At 36.2% G+C, this 14,325-nt stretch overlaps 1 protein-coding gene across 45 annotated transcripts in view; it reads left to right on the top strand.

Annotated features, from left to right (window-relative positions):
* The window catches only part of MAP2 (microtubule associated protein 2), a 277,616-nt gene that overhangs the window by 171,750 nt on the left and 91,541 nt on the right, over nt 1–14,325 (top strand). For 44 of the 45 annotated variants that reach the window (XM_082396311.1, XM_082396352.1, XM_082396312.1 and 41 more), the window contains one exon: nt 1,325–1,402. The exons of the other annotated variant lie outside the window; for it this stretch is intronic. The gene's annotated coding sequence lies outside the window, so the exon portion shown is untranslated. The remainder of the gene's footprint in view (nt 1–1,324; nt 1,403–14,325) is intronic. 45 annotated transcript variants of the gene reach the window in all.

Below are 14,325 nucleotides of genomic sequence, written 5' to 3'. Positions count from 1 at the left end.
TCTTGTTATTGTGTATAGCACTCTGTATAATAATGTTATATATATTCCAAAGTTGAGAACCACTGAGCTGGACTAAAGGGTAGTCAATTTTTTTTTTTCCTAAAATATCAAGTTATTTGAGGGAATGGAAAATTCTACTGTGTTTCTTCTTGCCTGCAGAATTTTCTTTATTTTTTTTAAATGTTAAGCCTTTCTATCTTTAATATGTGTTAATAGATTTGTTTGCTACTGTACATTGTGTGTGAATGCTCACAAATGAAGTGAGCTAATACATGTAAAAGCACTTAATACAGGTCCTGGCCCAGTCAGTGTTTGTCACTTTTGAATCAAAACCTTGTCTGCTCATATCCATATACACATTTTTCTTTGAAGGGTCACAGAGAAGAACTGAGGCACCTGCTTTATGTCTTTCCAAGTTTACCTTTCCTTCTGGGTCTTGAAGAAGAATTAATAGCTCTCAGTTTAACTCTTAGGGCTCCTTACTAGTAGAGCAACATCTTCCTTGAGAACAGGATGGGATCTGTTTTACCAGATGTGAAAATCGCACAGGCCTTGGGGGAGACACATAGTGATGTGTAGATTTAGACATCTATTGTAAGAGAGCAGGACTTAAAAATGAGCCTCAGCTCTGCCCCTTGCATTTAAGGACAGTCATGTATTGAGGGCGAGTACACCTGAATGGCTTGTAAGGTACAAAACAAAGCGAGTGCCTTCTAGTAATTGTGTTTATTTCAGTAAGAAATACTTTGTATTGTTCTAGTGGAATTTCTAAGCAGAACTACTAATCCAGAATGACTTTTAGGATTCTGAATGTCAAAATAAGTTTAGTACTCTAGACAGAAAATGTAATTAGTTGGTAAAAAAATTCCCTTCCATCCTGTGCTGTAGAGAATCAGTGCGAACTGGGCTAGAGGCCCAGGCCTTTAAAACTTACTGGGTGTAGTTAACAATTTACCAGGACAAATATATTCTCTTGGGAGAGAATACAATTCCCTACTATTTATTAGCTGAAAACAATTTAAACAAGTTAAAATATTATTTTTTCTTTATAAAAGCTTCACTGGAGTGAAGCTAAAAAGTACGAAAAAGTCTGCAACAGTTAGCATTTTCACTTCTCTATTCGAAACACTCAGAAAAGGACCTAGCTGTTTGTAAATGCTCAGTGTATGACTATAAGGAACCATCATGAAATTCATCTCATAGTCTCAGTTACCCAATATAAGAGTAAAGCTGTGAGTTGAATTTAGTATTGACCAACATGATGTAATTGATATACATGGATCAGAGATTAAATTATTTATTTCCTAACTTCTTTTTTTTACAGAAAGAAACCAGAACATATTATCAACCCTTTGAGAACACAATATAACGAACTTTACCATTTTACCACTTCTTTGAATAGGTAAGACCCTATCCTCTCTACAATAAAAGAGTTTACCCACAATTGTGGAAACTAAACCTTTGTTAACCACATTTAAAAAAAAATCTTCATTAAATAAGTATCAATTCATTTTGATAAGGGAAAAATATACATGCATTCTACAGCTAATAGATTTAGGATTATTAAAATAGCATTTCATAATGTTTTGAATGATTTCATAGTAAATGAATGAAAAAATCTTTCTCTGAAATGAGGATTGAACTAAGCCTGTCTCTCCTGCTATGGTTAACAATACCAATAGTGTCTTCTCAACACTTACTATGTGCCATTTGTGGTCCTACATGACTTACTTCACATAAACTAAACCATTTATTCTGTATAACAACCCTGTGAGTAGATATAAGGGTGCTCCTTTTATAGATTAGGGGCATGAGGCAGAGAGAGAGGAAGTAGGTAGGTATAGAAGTTCACCCAAGGTTGTATCCTGGGGTCTGGGATCAAGGCACTGGAAAGAACGTCAGCCCAGCTATTATTGTGAGGCTAGTTGTGGTAGAAATGCCTAGTCATCAGATTCTTGTTTGTGTTGAGTTGGTTGTCTCTGATTAAGGAAGAAAAAAAGACAATGCACTTGCCCAAAGAGATGGAAGGGAAACATTTACTTTAGGTTTGTACTTGTTACTTTACAGTTGTTGCATGAGTAAATAAAGGAGTGTGTACACTTTAGCTCAGTTTACAAGCAGAAAGAATATTTTCTTTCATGTTACGTCTTTGAACTCAAAATTCCTCTGATAAAAGCAGAATAATATTACGGAAAGAGTACCGATGAATGATTTCTTATTCTAGGAAATGAAGGCTGCATTTTCATGTAATCTCTTGTCACTGGAAGTACTGAATATCCAGTCTTAAATCTGCTGTAGCAGTATGCACTTTTCTCTTTTCATTATTTCTTTATTATTTTATTTTTAATCAAGAAAGCTTACAAAATTTCCAAAGTGAAATATGGGAAATATTATAAGAAATACCTCAGTAACAGCCACATGAATTTGAAAAAAATGCTAACATTCAGCTGTGTTGAAATCTTTTCTAAAGAAATAAACCTTTCCCTTCTTCCTAAAATGTGTCGTAATCCTGAAGATGATATAACCTTCCTATGTTTAATGATGTCCTAAATTTAATGACATATGTATGAAACAATATCCCATATAATCATTTACATTTTGAAAGTTTGTATAAATGGCATCATACTGCAGATATTCTTTTGCACCTTGCCTTCACCCAACATTATATTTAGAGATTCATCCATATTGATACATAAAGATCTGGTTGACTCATTCTGTGGTAAAGTTGACTCATTGTAATGTTTCAGTCATCTGGTGCTTAGTCTTATTAACTATTATTTCTAAATAACTTTCAGCATTTTGAAGGTTTAATGCTACAATGGGTTAAGTATGGCTTTCAAAGCATCTCCCAGATTTCTATATAAGAGATCCAAATATCTTAATATGTGATATCATGCCAATTCTGTTTGTTTCAATTTTTCCTATTAGAAAAGTGTTTTTGTTGTTTTGTTTTTTTGGCTGCAAGGATTTTGCTAACTAATGGTACTCATATTTTTTATTGCTTTTGCCATAACACAATATTGAAATTTGTTTTATTTCCCCATAGGTGAAATACTGACTATTCCCAAACACAATGTAAATACTACCCTTGAAATTTGAAAGATACATAAAAGAAAAACACTCTTGTTTGGCCCATGTTAGCTGTTCATATGCCCTTCAAAAATCATGAGAGAAACTTTTTAAAAAGGATTTTTTTCTAATTTTCTGTATCACTACATTTAATTTTACAATTCGTTTAAGGTAAAAGAAATATCAATATATAATAATATTTATAGACATAGAATATTTCATAACCATTTTATTTTCTGAAGGGAGTAAATTACTACTCTGACAGAGTTGGGAGAGAAAGAAGAGATTAACTAACCTTTGCTGGGCAAATATGAGTACGTGTAAGATTTGATGCAAGCCTTGCAGGTCACAAGTGCAATGCAATTTTGCAGATGGGAAATCAAGGCCAACATACGTCGAGTAACTTACTAAGATCATATAGTGATTGCAGAGCCCAGATTCAAATTCATCTCTCTCAGACTTCAAAGCTATACTCCTACCAGAAAAAGAATGGGGAAAACTTAACCTGTTTGATACCTCAATTGCAGTTTCATTTGTTCCACCAATATTATTAGGATTCATTTATGAGAGTTGAGGGGACTGGTGTTAGAAAAGTAAGGAAGGCACAATATCTACCCAGAGAGAGAAAACAAGCTATTCAACATCGTTCTCAATGGTGAAAAACTGAAACCATTTCCACTAAGATCAGGAACAAGGCAAGGTTGCCCACTCTCACCACTATTATTCAACATAGTTTTGGAAGTTTTAGCCACAGTAATCAGAGAAGAAAAAGAAATAAAAGGAATCCAAATTGGAAAAGAAGAAGTAACACTGTCACTGTTTGCAGATGACATGATACTATACATAGAGAATCCTAAAGATGCTACCAGAAAACTACTAGAGCTAATCAATGAATTTGGTAAAGTAGCAGAATACAAAATTAATGCACAGAAATCTCTTGCATGCCTATATACTAATGATGAAAAATCTGAAAGAGAAATTAAAGAAGCACTCCCATTTACCATTGCAACAAAAAGAATAAAATACTTAGGAATAAACCTACCTAAGGAGAAAAAAGACCTGTATGCAAAAAACTATAAGACACTGATGAAAGAAATTAAAGATGATACAAAGTGATGGAGAGATATACCATGTTCTTGGATTGGAAGAATCAACATTGTGGAAATGACTATACTACCTAAAGCAATCTACAGATTCAGTGCAATCCCTATCAAACTACCAATGGCATTTTTCATAGAACTAGAACAAAAGATTTCACAATTTGTCTGGAAACACAAAAGACCCTGAATACCCAAGCAATCTTGAGAAAGAAAAATGGCGCTGGAGGAATCAGGCTCCCTGACTTCAGACTATACTACAAAGCTACAGTAATCAAGACAGTATGGTACTGGCACAAAAACAGAAATATAGATCAATGGAACAGGACAGAAAGCCCAGAGATAAACCCATGCACATATGGTCACCTTATCTTTGATAAAGGAAGCAAGAATATACAATGGAGAAAAGATAGCATCTTCAATAAGTGGTGCAGGGAGAACTGGACAGCTACATGTAAAAGAATGACATTAGAACACTCCCTAACACCATACACAAAAGTAAGCTCAAAATGGATTAAAGACCTAAATGTAAGGCCAGACCCTGTAAAACTCTTAGAGGAAATCATCGGCAGAACACTCTATGACATAAATCACAGCAAGATCCTTTTTGACCCACCTCTTAGAGCAATGGAAATAAAAACAAAAATAAACAAATGGGACCTAATGAAACTTAAAAGCTTTGCACAGCAAAGGAAACCATAAACAAGACGAAAAGACAACCCTCAGAATGGGAGAAAATATTTGCAAATGAAGCAACTGACAAAGGATTAATCTCCAAAACTTACAAGCAGCTCATGCAGCTCAATAGGAAAAAACCAAACAACCCAATCCAAAAATGGGCAGAAGACCTAAATAGACATTTCTCCAAAGAAGATATACAGATTGCCAACAAACACATGAAGGATGCTCAACATCACTAATCATTAGAGAAATGCAAATCAAAACTACAATGAGGTATCACCTTACACCAATCAGAATGGCCATCATCAAAAAATCTAGAAACAATAAATGCTGGAGAGGGTGTGGAGAAAAGGGAACCCTCTTGCACTGTTGGTGGGAGTGTAAATTGATACATCCACTATGGAGAACAATATGGAATTTCCTCAAAAAACTAAAAAAAGTACTACCATATGACCCAGCAGTCCCACTACTGGGCATATACCCTGAGAAAACCATAATTCAAAAAGAGTCATGTACCACAATGTGAATTGCAGCTCTATTTACAATAGCCAGGACATGGAAGCAACCTAAGTGTCCATTGACAGATGAGTGGATAAAGAAGATGTGGCACATATACACAATGGAATATTACTCAGCCATAAAAAGAAATGAAATTGAGTTATTTGTAGCAAGGTGGATGTACCTAGAGACTGTCAAACAGAGTGAAGTAAGTCAGAAAGAGAAAAACAAATACCGTATGCTAATACATATATATGGAATCTAAAAAAAAATAAAAAATGCTTCTGAAGAACCTAGCAGCAGGACAGGAATAAAGATGCAGACATAGAGAATGGACTTGAGGACACAGGGAGGGGGAAGGGTAAGTTGGGACGAAGTGAGAGAGTGGCATGGACTTATATATACATTACAAAATGTAAAATAGATAGCTAGTGGGAAGGAGCCGCATAGCACAGGGAGATCAGCTTGGTGCTTTGTGTCCAACTAGAAGGGTGGGATAGGGAGGGTGGGAGGGAGGCTCAAGAGGGAGGAGATATGGGGATATATGTATACGTATAGCTGATCCACTTTGTTATACAGCAGAAACTAACACACCATTGTAAAGCAATAATACTCCAATAAAGATGTTAAAAAAAGAAAACAAGCTATTGAGAATGGCAAAAATTCCTTCTGTCGTCTTAAAAAATGCACAACATGAGAGATGCAAGTTAAGTTTTATTTGGGGCAAAATGAGGACTGCAGCCTGGGAGACAACATTTCAGATAGCTCTGAGAAACCGCTCCAAGGAGGCAGGGGGGAAGGTCAGTATATATGTGATTTTGGTGAAGGGGGAATACATGCAATCAAGCATATATTTTTTTACAGAAGGCTTCTGCTAGTGTTGTGCAGGGTACTGCTAGTCACAGGAAGCAGAAGTCACCATGAAGGATTTTACTGCTTTTCTAGATCTGAGGAGATATAAGAATTGGGCTCATAAAATCGGCTCCTGAAAATATCTAACTATCTGAAGACCTGTTCTGCCTGTTTACGCCACCCCCCTTCCCCGGAGCACAGAGTACCTCATTTCTGCTGTCCACCCTGAACTCCTTTCAGGGGATGTTGAAAATCAGCAGCTGCAGTACCTGATCTAATCCTTGTAGAGGTAGATGGCAAGTGCCAATTTGTAGTTGACACTTCAGTGATATCATAAATGTGACTGTTAGATATCTCTATTTTGCTATGATAACGTTGAATGGGATAATAGGAGTGAAAATGCTTTGTAAATGGCAAAATCTTTATAATCATGTGCTAATATTACTAATTCTGTAAAATTTAGAATTGAATTTTTCAAACCTAATACGTGTAGTTCTTAGTATAAAGGTTGTTATATCTCTCTAACATTTAAGTCTGCCTACTTCATATAATCTCAGCATCTTTTTGATGCAGAAGTCCCACGTAGACATTTAAAGCGTAGTGAACGACCCTGACCATTGCTTTATTTCTGGCCTCCACTACCTATTAGAGGCAGATTATTTAACCTTCTTAAGCCTCATTGCAGATAATAACAGTGACAAGCTCACCTCTGTCCAGAATCTAATCTTTTCTCGTTGTCTTTACCTGTATCACTGGAATCTACTCTCTCATTTTAGAGAATGCAGTAGCCTCCTGTGCTCAATATTGCTCTTGTATAATGTATTGTTCACATAGTTGATCTTTTATAAATCAATTGATATGACTCTTTTGTTCAGAATCCACCAAGGACTGTCCTTAATAGTCAGAAGAAAACCCACACTCCTACTGTGACCAGGAAGGTGCTATATAAGCTGACATCTTCTACCTCCCTGATGTCATCTCAACATCCTCTCTCTCCCCACTGAGGGCAGAGACTATGTGATGTTCTGAGCTGTGTCTAGAATGGTATCTCTATCTTGGTGGACCCTCACTTTTTGAAGGACTAGAGAGGCCTGCAAAGGTTACTTTGGAATACACATGCTATCTTTCACGCACACCAGTGACGGTTGTTGCCCTTTGCAGGATTCTTTCAGTTTGTCTTAATAGAGTTCCTCGCTTCTGGAATGCTGAGGAGCTTTCCTGCATCTTTTTGACATATGATTTTATAGCATTATGACAAAATTTTATTCTACTGATATGTAATCTTGAATCTTAATTTATAGCACCAGAAACACAGAGAAAAATTAGCTGAGTGGAAATGAGAAAACCATTTTGAAAGCAGAACATATTTATTTTCCTATTCCACGCCGTCTTTTGTCTACATAATAATAAGACTTGCCACAACCTGACATTGCTTAGATTTTGCTTTATCTTCAAATAGATTTACATCTTTTCATCATACATCGATGGGTGAAGTTTATCCTTTAAGACAATGTTCTGTAAAATAGGCTGAATTTTGTTTCATTTTTACAGTATTCCTTAGGAGCAGCACTTGATGAATGTTTACACTGTTGAGAACATTTGGCAAGAGAAAGACAAACAGTAGGACCACAATACCCCCAGGGTTAAGCGAAAGAGAAAGAAACCCTGGTATTTTCACCATCCTTTCTGAAAATAAGTACCTTGACTTGTGCTGATTACTCTCATCAGCATTCAGCTCTGGTCTATGGCACTCTGTGTGAATAATTTTAAAGGCAGATTAAACATTCTAAAAATAAAATTCTATTGGTAAATTAGGATATCAGATGTTCCCTTTATGAAAGCCTTTTCTAATCTGCACTATCAGCTGGCAGTCATACCCAGACCCCAAACTGTTCTGGCTCTAACTGAGCAAGAACCTATTCCGGGGTGAGGTTTTGAAGAGGGATGTCTCTTGGTTAACTCAAGACAGAAAGAGGGAGAGTTGCCCACATACTCTGGCAGGAGTTAAAATAACAATAACAGTCCTCCTACTTAACAGGCTGAGTCATAAGCACATTCTACTGAGTTCTCTGCAATTCCAAGCAGATTGTTTGGGCTGCAATTCTGTAGGCGGAGGTGGGCACCACCTGCTGCAAAAGGCTCTAGTTCTCATTCATGAGGGTGCTGTTATTAAGTCTTGCCTTTTAACAGTTTGGCCAGATGGAGATAGGAAAAGACAAAAATTGGGTTCTGATGAGCACTTTTTTAATGCTTAGAATAAGTAATAGTTATTATGCATTTAGTTCTTTCATTTGGCCATGACTACAAGTCACTTAATAAGGGAGGCTTACTGTGGGCGGTCTTAAAAGCCAAATCTTGTTGGATGTTTGCCTTTAGAAAATTCTGTAGACCTGTTGCAGTAGCCTTTTCTCAGTCAATTTGGGGAAGGAGTCAAAGTCAATAAGTCTACTTTTTGCTCAAGCAGAAGAGGGAAAATTATTTTATGGTCACTGAGGTACTTCATAATGCAAGTGCCAGACACTCTTAACCCTCAGTACGGGCCTCCAGTACATTTACCTGAAGCTTTCAATGGCCTTTGATGAGTTTCCCTCTTCCTGACTCTTGTATAACCTGACTCTCCATCATGTGACTTTTTCATATAGATCATATCACTTCTTTTCCCTATTTAAAACTTTTCTATAATATAAAGGTCCAAACTCACTAAAGACCCTTCAAACTAGGGCTCTAAGTAGCCACTTCTGGACAATCTCCAATCCCCGTCTCTAATTCAATTGCCTTTCCTTCATTCTAACCACAGCAGACTACTTGTTGTTTCTTCAACTTAATTATTTCTTTGTACACCATGTTTTTCTCATATTACTTATTGCCTTTGTTATTTCTGCAACTCCTGCCTAAATACTCATTTTCCTCTTGTCTGGCTTACAAAAGCTTATGTCTTTTCAATTCAAATGTCATTCCTTCTATGAAGCTTTCTTCTCCAGCCTGAAAAGTAGTATTAATTGTGCCTTTTGAGGGAGGAGGCACTTTCATAGCCCTTTAAGTGTATCTAGACTACAGGAAAATCATCTTGCTGTGTAATTATTTTCATCTGTCTTTCTCCCCAGCTCTGTGAAGTCCTCAAAGGCAAAAGTTTTGTCTTCATCATATTTGTGCCTCCAGAAACGTGTTATTCGATGTGAAACAAATTAATATTTAATAAATTGTTGTTAATAGCTAATAACAACAATAAATAATAAGTAAATAATGATTGAAAGAGTGAGTAGGTGGTATATAAATAAGGGGTTAAAGAGGTGAAAAACAAATGAGCTGTAGCCCAAGGTAGCAGATTTACAAAATAGGTTTTATGATGGTAGTTGTTTTTTAATTGTCATTTCTCTTGTGTGTGTGAGTGTTTGTTGTGGATAAGAAAAAAGAGTATGTTTATAGTCAGAAGGAAGGAGAAAGCTGACACTTTGATTCCAAAAGGGAATATTTAAGGAAACAAAGCTTTGGAGGAGGCGGGAAAAGATCTGCTAAAGAACAAGTGGAGATATTAATATTAACAAAAGCAAGGGCCACCTGTTCTAAGAAAAAGTGAAGACAATAAGGGAGGATGAAGAAGGACTGTGGAGACAGGAAATAGACCAGGTGTAAAGTCTTCTATCATCTCAGGAAAGGCAGTGCTTTCACTTTGTCCTTGGCAAACATCAAACTGTCCTAAGATTCTCTGAAAATGATTGCAAATTCTGTCTCCACCTTGGCCTCAAGGCAGGCATTAGAATAGGACCAACCTGAAGGCTGGGCTCTTTGCACCATCCATACCAGAAAAAGTGAGGGGCATGAAGAAGGTAATTTAGGAAGAGCAGCAGGAAATGCTCTTGCCGCAAGTTGACTCTCTCCCTTCTCCCACTCCAACACCCATGGAGTGTCATAGTGCTGTCGGGATTTGCTGTGTTGGCAACAAATGGAGGATAGTTACTGAAATTTGTTTCATTTAACCCTGTTGCTTCTATTAGTCTCATGCTTTTTTTTTTTTTTTCTAATCTCATTATATAGTTCTTCAAACTTTTCTCCAAGTATATTAGTTAGGATTGGCTAATTGCTAAAACAAGTAGATTCAGAAGTGTGTTATCACTTTATTTCTTGCTCATTTAACAGTCCTAGCTGAGTGTTTGGGTTGGGAAGCTGTCTTCCCTCTTCATAGTCAACTAGGTATCCAGACTCCTTTTATTTGTGGCTTTGTTATTGTCTCCGTCCAGCTGGTAGAAGGGCAGAGACCAAGGAGAAGCACAAGGGAATGTGTATGAGTGAAACCTAGAAGTGAACGTATGACGTCTGCTCACGTTCCATTAGAGCTGGGTCATGTGACCACATCTAACTGCAAAGGAGGTTAGGAGATGTAATCCTGCTGTGTGCTGAGGAAAAAGAAGACAGAGATTTTGATAAACTGCTAGCAGTCTCTGTTATACCCAAAGAAAATCTGTCTATGGAATTAATATATTTGAACATATGGATCAAATAGTTCAAGCCCTGACAAGAATAGATGCCATTCATACCATAGAGATAAATCTATGAATCATAATCTCAGTATCATGTTAAAATAGTAAATATATTAGATACATCAGTTTATCAAAGTTAATTCATACAATAGTACACAAATAAGATATTTTTTAAAATGCTCCTTATAGAAATATATGTTGTATCCAAAAGGATAATGTCTCAGAAAGCATAGTGCCTGGTACTACTCTTGGTTTTCTTCAATAACTGCTTGCTAAAAGAATCAAATTATTAATTGATAAATGTAGAAAGCATCATTGTGGAACAAAATAAATATTTGTACTCTGATGAGTTTCTAAAATGCATTATAAAAAGACATGAGTTGGGATGGTAAAATAAAAACTCATTTTGAACTGAAAAAAGAGGTGCCCTTTTAAAGAAAAATAAGTAAAGGTAAAATATTGAGGAAAAAACCCACAGTTTGTACTTTTGCAAAAATTTTTAAAGAATTTTGATTTTTGGATGAACTCACAAATAATATAGGCCCCATATTATATTTTTTATTTGTTTTATCAGTACCATTTATTTGGAGAGTAGTAAATATTGCTGTTTATATGGAGGGTAGCTGTGCATATAATTTTATGTGACCAGAATATTGTGTTACAGTGTTGTTTAAAAGCCATTCAATCAGGTAAACATTCTGCAAAATCAACTTACCTGCTAATAATTCTGCCACAACGCTTCAGGTTCCTGTGACTGTGGAACGCTTGGGTCTTTGTGAGCATATTGCATTGCAGTAAGTGTATGATCACTGTTTTTTCCTTGAAGATTAAAACTCCTTTTCCCTTTAAGAATGGGTAGCAATTTAATCAAGTTCTCATGGCATCAGAGAGCATTTTAAAATGAAGGAACCCTAATAAAAATGGCCCTTCCTGCAAGTATATAAGGAAAAATGGTTTAGTGCGTCAGCCTGTGTAAGAAGAATAAGTGATAAGGAAAACTCCAACTTGGCTGAACCTGGAGGCTGATTCCTTCTGAGTGTCTCTGTCAGATCTTTCTTCCTGAGCACTATAATGATTTACTTAAACATGCTAATTTCTTGTGATTAAGTTTTCTTACTCTTTTTTTCCCTTACCCACCCCCTGCACTTTTTTTAATGAATGTCAAGGACTCCCGTTGTACCATGTGCTCAGTAATTACTACAGAAGGCAGTCTGATTCCGAGACAGTTGTAGTCTCTGTAAGAGAAATTTAGAATTCACTAAAGCAAATACTTTAGTGAGGGGGTGCCAAAGCTTGAGTCATTTAAAACCATTGTGAACAGCGCTCTAGGAAAGATCCGGTAGTAATCAATCTTGAATAAAGAGCAAAGGACCAAAACAATCAAAAAGACCTTTTTCCAAGACAGACTGCTGTGATACTAGAAAGTTCTTGCTACTGGGAAGCAGTGTGTAAGCCTCTTTGTTTCAGGCTTGTGTATTCCTTTTTGACATATGTTTGCAACTGGAGCAGGTCTTGCTTTTGGAACCTAAGAATTCTAAAGGAAACTTTGTTTTAAAAGGAAGAGCAATTGAAAAATAGAGTAATTTAAGATAATATAACATAACATACATGCACACTCAACTATAATATACAGACATATATCTACGGATCATTTAAATATACACTACAAAAGTGTTATTTGAATGCAGCACGAGGGCAGGGAAGTTCTTCAATGAAGCTCTGTAGGGAAGTAACATACTGATGTATAATTTTTATATAATTTTCTCATTACAGAGCTGAGTAACTATATTATGTAATATAGATCCCATTTGTTTGTTTTTGCTTTTGTTTTCTTTACTTTAGGAGACGGATCCAAAAAAATATTGCTGCAATTTATGTCAGAGTGTTCTGCCTGTTTTCCTCTAGGAGTTTCATAGTATCTGGTCTTACATTTTGGTCTTTAATCCATTTTGGGTTTATTTTTGTATCTGGTGTTAGAGAATGTTCTAATTTCATTTTTTTACATGTAGCTGTCCAGTTTTCCCAGCACCACTTATTGAAGAGACTGTCTTTTCTCCATTGTATACTCTTGCATCCTTTGTCATGGATTGATTGACCATAAGTGTGTGGGTTTATTTCTGGCTTCTCTATTCTGTTCTACTGATCTGTGTCTGTTTTTGTGCCAGTATTATACTGTTTTGATTACTGTAGCTTTGTAGTATAGTCTGAAGTCAGGGAGTGTGAGTCCTCCAGCTCTGTTCTTCTTTCTCAAGATTATTTTGGCTATTCGGGATCTTTTGTGTTTCCAAACAAATTTTAAAATTATTTGTTCTAGTCCCGTGAAAAATGCCATTGGTATTTTGATAGGGATTTCACTGAATCTGTAGATTGCCTTGGGTGGTATGGTCATTTTAACAATATTGATTCTTGCAACCCAAGAACATGGTGTATCTTTCTATTTGAAATATTTATACATAGGTAATACATTGAAAACCCTTCTCTTATTTTTCAAGAGTTTAAATCATGACAAGCCTACCTTGCAACTATTGTTTCTTGAATCCAGAATCTACTGACTTCTTATCCTCTTAGTGCGCTGTGATCAGAGCTGCCATAGTCTCTCAGATGACAACAGCAGTAGCCTCCTACTTGCCTCTCTGTTTCCCCTTTTGCCTTGTTGTGCTCTACCTTCCACACAGCAGCCATAAGGCATTTTAAACAGTTATTACCACCCTCCTCAAAATCCTGCAAGGACTTTGCATCATACATTTTTCCCCCAGCTTTACTGAGATATAATTGGCATGTAACATGTAAATTTAAGGTGTTCAATGTGATTTGATACCTTTACATATTGCAAAATGATTACTATCATAGCATTAACTAACACCTCTTTTACCCCACATAACTATCCTTTCTTTTTTGTGGTGAGAACATTTAAGATCTACTCTGTTAGCAACTTTAAAGTATATAATATACAGTATTATTAACTATAGTCACCACGGTGTACTTTGGATCCCCAGACATTATTGGTCTTATCACTGGAAGTTTATACCCTTTGATCAACATCTCCCCATTTCTCCCCTTCCCATTGTACATTACTTAGGAATAAATCCAAACTCTTGACCAAGTTCTACAGGATTCTACACAACCTGGCTCTGCTTAGCTCTCACAGCACTCTTCCTGCATCTTACTCCAAGTCAACCTCAAACACACGAAGCTCATTCCCACCCCAAAACCTCTGTACTTATAGCACCACCTCCTTCCTGGAGCATCCCTACCTGGTTCTTTACATAGCTAGCATCCTCCATATCATCTGAATCCCTCCTCCAAACTCACCTCCTCAGAGATGTTTCTCTGACCACCCTATGGAAAAGAGTGGCTTCCTTTTGCCTTGCTATCTTCTCATTTTTAATTTTATATTAAATATATGAAATGCAAGATTTAATAATTTAATATAAATTAATATTTAATCATATGAAATTTAATATTGTAATTAGGTGTTTGGTAACTATATGATTACCTCATTAAAATGTAACTTTCATGAGGATGGGAATTTTGCATGACCTGTGGGGCATTGAGTGACCCACCTGTGTTTCAAAATAAATATCTTATATCCTCCCCCCATCTCCAATCCCACCAGCACTACTTTAATTCAAATTCTTATATGCACTCTC

Source organism: Balaenoptera borealis (assembly GCF_965194805.1).
Source record: "Balaenoptera borealis genome assembly, chromosome: 6".
In the NCBI taxonomy this organism is placed as follows: Eukaryota; Metazoa; Chordata; class Mammalia; order Artiodactyla; family Balaenopteridae; genus Balaenoptera; species Balaenoptera borealis.
The sequence above is the reverse complement of the archived record's forward strand: the minus strand, read 5'-3'. Positions and strand labels throughout refer to the sequence as shown.